Source organism: Parasteatoda tepidariorum, chromosome 2, assembly GCF_043381705.1.
Source record: "Parasteatoda tepidariorum isolate YZ-2023 chromosome 2, CAS_Ptep_4.0, whole genome shotgun sequence".
Lineage (NCBI taxonomy): Eukaryota > Metazoa > Arthropoda > Arachnida > Araneae > Theridiidae > Parasteatoda > Parasteatoda tepidariorum.
Genome location: NC_092205.1, coordinates 72725095 through 72731575, shown reverse-complemented (window position 1 = coordinate 72731575; position 6481 = coordinate 72725095). Strand labels below are relative to the sequence as shown.

The following is a 6481-nucleotide window of genomic DNA, read 5'->3' as shown; positions in this document are numbered from 1 at the left end:
TTTTTTTTTTTTTTTTTTTTTTTTTTTTTTTTTTTTTTTTTTTTTTTTTTTTTTTTTTTTGGAAAGAATGAAATTATACACTTTGCCTAGAGGCAAAATAAAGTATGAGAGATATGAATAAAGGAGAAAGAAACAGCTCATTATTTTTTCTAGACTTAGTAAAAAATAGTTTAAGTCAAAAAATATTTTCTCGATTCCATAAAACAAAATCTCAATGAAATTCAATTTTCTTTTAAATTGGCTTATTTGGTTACTGTTAATGGTGCCAGAAAATGGGTCTTTAATTCAAAAAAAAAACATTAGTGAAAGGAATATCGGACAATTGTACACAGAAGCCGATACATTCCTGCCGAATCATTATTCCATTAAATCCAGTTATAATATTAAAATACAAGTGACTATTAAAACTTCAAGCCTTTCCTATTAAAGAAAACAAAATAAAATAGGAATCGACTTGCTGCACCAAGAATTTACTTTCAATCCATACTAATTAAAAGCATGCAAAAACCTATTTAAAACTTTGCCGGTTTTTTCCCTATGTAATACTGCCAGAAATGATTCCATACTTTACCGGGTGATTTTCGACATTGTACTTAGTATGCAATATTTAAAAACATTCCAATTAACATATTTAATATATAATTCATACACTTGTCTCGATATTAAAATGTATCACTAATGTATAGTGTGAGCCGTGGTCGAGCCGTGGTCAGGGGATAGAGCGCTAGCCCCCCAATGAGGTGACCCGAGCTGGAGTTCAGACCCAGCAATGGCTGGTCGATGCAAATTCCGCACCCGACTCGCACCGATCACAGTGCTGTCGTAAAATATCCTCATCGCTAGACCATCATGGATTAGAATTCCCTTGCCGTCTAGTTAACCGCGGGTAATTTTCGTGGTTTTTCTCTCCATTTAACGGAAATGCGTGTTAGTTCCATCAAACCATCATCCACGAAGGTAAATTGCTCCCAATTCTTGAACCAGAGGTTCCAATATGTCGTTACAGGATTGCTGTATTGCACTCAGGGAATGAAGAAATTGTTATTTATGACAATTACGGTTAAATAATAATAATAATTGCACTTAAATGATATTGTTATGGAATTTATAAGCAAACATATTATAAAGAGTGAATTGTTCAACATAATAGTTCAAGAGTAAAAATAAAGGAATAAAAGAATTTCAGAAAAATTTAAAGAACCTGACAAAGTAACTTTCGCTAAAATTGATAGAGGATCCTTGAAAAGATGCCCAACTACCTTGAAAGGATCCTTAAAAAGTTGCCTTTTTTTCTACCTCCTTAGCTGCTCCGAAGTCAATTCTAGCATAAAAACAGTACACCAAATTTCTTAAGATTCTCTAATTCTCACATTTTTGGTTGAAGTTATTTCGTGCCCGTACAAATACTTTTTTTTCTCTCCTTATTCTTTAATGAATTATAAGGCATACAATTTTTTATTTAATTTTTAACTGTGTAATTTTAAATAACAAAATACAACATTTGAATTATATTTGTTTGAAAAGCTCTTGCAAAATGAAATATTTGGTTAATGCATTTTGCTACAGTGTACAAAAAATATTTCGATTCATTTAAAAAGATCCAGAGATGCGGTGAAATATTAAAAAAAAGTGAAATTTACATAAGGGGCCAAACGTTTGACCACTCTACTGAATAAACTAATTGGATCCTATTTTCTAAATTACGGCTATACCCCGTATTCTTAAGGTCAAATATCCGAATCCGTTGAAAAAGAGCACGTTTATGCAAAGACTGTACGATTTTGTATCATATTCTTCTACTTACTTAATAATTAGCACAAATTAATTTTCCATATTTACCCTTTTAAACCATTGGGATCGGCATTTAGTTTATTAACAAACCAATGAGTAGAACAAAAGTGATTTAACTTATAGGAAATCTTTCAGTTTTTAAATATATTATACTACTGTAAGCCTACAGGAAATTTCCGAAAAGAGCTATGAAAGTTCAGTAATTTACCTTGAGAAAAAAAACAGAGAAGCAATATTTTAATCTATACACTTGTGAAAATCAACTTGCGATTTTTTGTATACACTGTACTATTGTTGCATAAACTCTAGGATTCGTACAAGTACCGTATTCTTTTTTCCTCCCAGTGTGAAAACTCTATAGGTTTTAAGTTATAAAAATAATAATAGAGTAATTGCTTAAAGCAAGTCTAATTATCTGTTTTAAGATATGAAATTCTTTTACTTCCAGCAATTTGCACAACGCCCTTACAGAAATATAAATGAACAGATTGATCATTAAATACCTTGATGATTTCATCAGTTGTAACTAGTGTCGGAAGGACAGGATAGTCCAACGCTCTTTCATCTGTATTAAAAAATATTTCACGAATAATACTAATAATGAAAGGACGGTGTTTTTGAACAATGACTCAAATTAAATAAAACAATTTTATTGATTGTAACCTTTGACGCCAATTATTTTTTAACCATAATTAACGATAAAAATGTGTTAAAGTACTCTCTTAACATTTATTTAAATTGAGTTTTTATAATCTGGATTGTATTGGGTGAGTAGAAAGAAATGAAAAAAATTTAAAATTTCATGTTAATAGAATAAAACACTTGAGAAAGCTATTGATAAGGATATCAAAAAAGTAAACATTCGTTCGAAAAAAACCCAAACACGACACAGTTTATCTTCTTTTTCTATCTTTCTTGAAACCATAATCAAAATAATTTTTTACAACCTTTCGATATTTTAGAACAAAATATATGAAAAAAATAAAAATCAATTATGAAATTTGAAGAAAAAAAATCCTAATATTTAAAAAAAACTTGTTTTAGCTTCATATTAATTTAAAATTTAGGAAAAAACATTCCTTAGTCATAAATTAAGAAAGAAAAACTATTGGTTTTTATATTAAAGCGAATTCGTACAACAAGAATGTATACAATATTTACTCGGAAAGAGCAACTGTTTCTTATTTGCATAAAAACTTCAATGTTTTTATATGATGAAAGTTATCGCACAATAATGATTTTCCTCGAAAACACAAAATTTTCCAAAACCTTATAATCTATGTCAGAATATATTTGTTTGACTTTTTAAATTTTTTGAAAATAGGCCAAATTTCTCAGTGGCCAAATCTTAAAACACTTTAATCATGCAGTATTGGTCGTAATATATAAAAGTTCCCATACAGAATTTAAAGAAGAAACACAGTTTGCGAGTGCTCAAGAGCAGCCAGCCAAGTTAAAAATAAAATGAAAATACATTACATTTCGAAAGAAAATCAAAATGAAAAAAGATAATGTCACTAACTCAATATACCTATTTTTTTGGGGTATCGCATCAAAATGGTCCAGAAATTATGTTTATATTGCTGTGTTTCCAATTAGCTCATGATCTTCTTTTCCTGAGATTACCTATTGTTATCTGTGCTTCTGCCCTGGCTTTTGATAGGAAAAAAAAAATTTTTTTTCCCTATAAAAATATATCAAAACAATATTGACATATGGTTTTGATATATTTGTATAGAAAATATCCCTGATTTGGTTGCCTTTTTCACAAGTTGTCAGAGAAAATTTATTTTTTCTTAACTTTTGAGAAAAGTATAATTTGTTGGCAGTCATGTTTATATGCATCATGTTTATAAACAAATTAACTACTTATAATTAAGTTTACCATAAGTAAAGCCTTCCATGATGGAGAAATTTGGTTTCGCGTTTAACCGTATTATGGTGCAAATTTATTAAGCTTTTAAACTCTTTGAACTCTTTAAGCTTTTAAACTTACGAGTTTTGCTATATTTTAGATGTATAGTAAGAAGGTTCAACTTAGTACCATACCTCGGAGAAAATTTGAACTAGTTCAGCAGAATGAAAAAGATCTATAGCAGTGAATACCTACATTTGATCGAGTTATCTAACAATTTCTTATTTATAATATGAATTTAAATACCAAGAATTTTTTGCATTACTTAAAATAATTTTCATCTTTCTAAAATCTGAGATATAAAGCAGGGCCCAAACCACCATAATATGGTACAATTTACCGTGTTTCTGCCTCTATGGGAACGCTAGATTTTATCGAAGCTCTTTAATCATTTAGATAAAATTAACTATAATATAAGGTTTTATAATATGTGATAAAATTTAGTAATTGTGGTAAAATTTGGTAATTGTATCATGATACCTCAGAATATCAAAGAACCATTTATTTGGTTAAATTTACTTTTTAGCTTGGTATTTTTTACTAAATGTGCGGTAATAAGAACAGTAATTTTGAAAACCAGAATTTCAGGTAAACCGTTACCATGTGAATGGAAAAATTAAAGAATGAATGATTTAAATACCGTATATTTTAGTTTTAATAACCGAAATGAGTGTTTTTTTTTTATTAGAAATGTCATTAACATAAGGTACGGTAGTCTTATCAGAATTTTTTCTCCGTAAAGGATGCAGATAAAAAGTTATCAATCTTATTAACAAAATTTTGTTTAGGGCATTGTATTCTAAACTTCATAAAAAAAATTGCGCTGAGTTGAACAATGGTCATTAATTATAAAAGAGTAAAAAATGGTTACATAAGTGTAAGAGATAATTTTTAACTTTAAAAAATAATTATAAAATTACACTAGAATCGCTCTTCTTTTGTTTACATTTAAATTTAGATAAGCGACTGTTATCAATTTTCGCTAGAAAACCCTAAATTATTTTCTTGTTTTTTTCCGAACATTTTTAAAATAATCATTTTTTTGTTGCATCCAATTTTGCATCATAAAAAAACTAATTAATCTCATTTAGAATATATGCATTTTTAAACGCATGTTTGAAAATGAAAAAAATATGTATAATTTGCCTGCTTTAAGAAGAAAAAAAAACGATTTTATCGATTTGTTTGCTTCAAAAAATCAAATCAATCAAAATATTTGGGTAAGATGAAATTTTGAAAGTAATAATATAATAATGATTTAAAATATCTTTAAAATAATTCAATCTAAAATATTCTAAAATTGTTCAATTAATTGCTTAAAACATTATATCATTCAAAGTAATTAAACTTTTCAGTTCTTTCTTTATTTATTATTTTAATTTTCTTCTTAACATAGTCGCCATTTTGTCTATAAATAATTTAAATCAGAAATTTTGACTTTTTATTACATTAAATTTGCATCTTTTTTGCAGTCAGATTTCACGTTCGAATAGTAAATAACAAAATAACATACTTTAGAAAAAATTGTTTACAAATTTTAACTCTTACACATCTCTTTTAACCAAAATTTAAATATTTTTAAAAACATTTTTACATGTAAACGCCTTAATTTTTTTTAGTTTTTTCAATTAAGAAACGCTAAATAAATATGACTTTATAGGGTAAGTGTAACAATCTTTCGTTATAATTGTGAGGTATATGAAACAATTAAAGTTTTTTTCTTATATTTTCTGTACCGTACTCCTTTTTTTTTAAATAGATTTTCAATACAATATCAGTGTTTCATAGCAATTATGCTGAAAGCATATTATTCAATGTTATCCTAAATGCATTATAAAGAAGCTATTAAACATACTTGAATTTAGTTTTGCACTGCCAACTGAATTTTGAATAACTTTCTTAAAAAATCTAATTTCAGTTACAGCATTAGCAGAAAGCAGTCATTTTTATTTACCTTATACACAAAAATTTCGAAAACACGTCTTTCTTGATATATGTATATATATATATATATATATTCGAGACTTCTATTTAACGAACTTCCATTTAGCGAATTTCTCTATTTTACACTTTTTTTTCTCGAGGAACTAAGAACATTTTGGAAATTTCTTCGTAAAATAACTTCCAAACAGCGAATTTTCTATTTAACGAATTTTTCTTTAAAATCCACTTTCCCTATTTCCCAAAATATTTCAGAACTCATTTTATGGGGGAAATGACCTTGAATTGATTTTCGAAGTCACTTATTTTTTAGAGAAAGCAGTAAAATCCATTTCCCTTTTTGTTTGCATTTCAAACGAAAAACTCAGGCAAAATTAACGGATTTTATCACTGACAATTAAACTTTACTGTAATGTATTTTTAAAGTTACTTATATAATAATTTTTTTTAAGTTGAAAATGTATGTAGCATGATAGTGTAACATAGGATAATGTTTTGCTCTATTCTTGCTTTCCATGCGGATTTCTTTTATAGTTGATATTTATAAAATAAATAGTAGATACTAGTTTACAAGATGCAAGTGTATCAATTGCTATTTTAATTATGTCCAGTGTTTATGAATTTAGTTTTGTGTTGTTTAAGTATTTCAAAAGGTAATTTTCTATTTAACGAATTTTCAATATAACGAACTTATGATCGGAATTTAGCTACTTCGTTAAGTAGAGGTCCGACCGTATATATATATACAAGAAAAACCTTATTTTAGTTTCTTCACACGTCCTTTTTTTTTTGGTTTTTAGAACCTAAAAGAAATTATAAAAAAATATAATTAAT

The 6481-nt window shown here is 27.2% G+C and overlaps 1 protein-coding gene across 2 annotated transcripts in view; it reads left to right on the top strand.

Annotated features, from left to right (window-relative positions):
- The window catches only part of LOC107457381 (Exchange protein directly activated by cAMP), a 274203-nt gene that overhangs the window by 137246 nt on the left and 130476 nt on the right, over positions 1–6481 (top strand). The gene's annotated exons all lie outside the window — the stretch shown is intronic.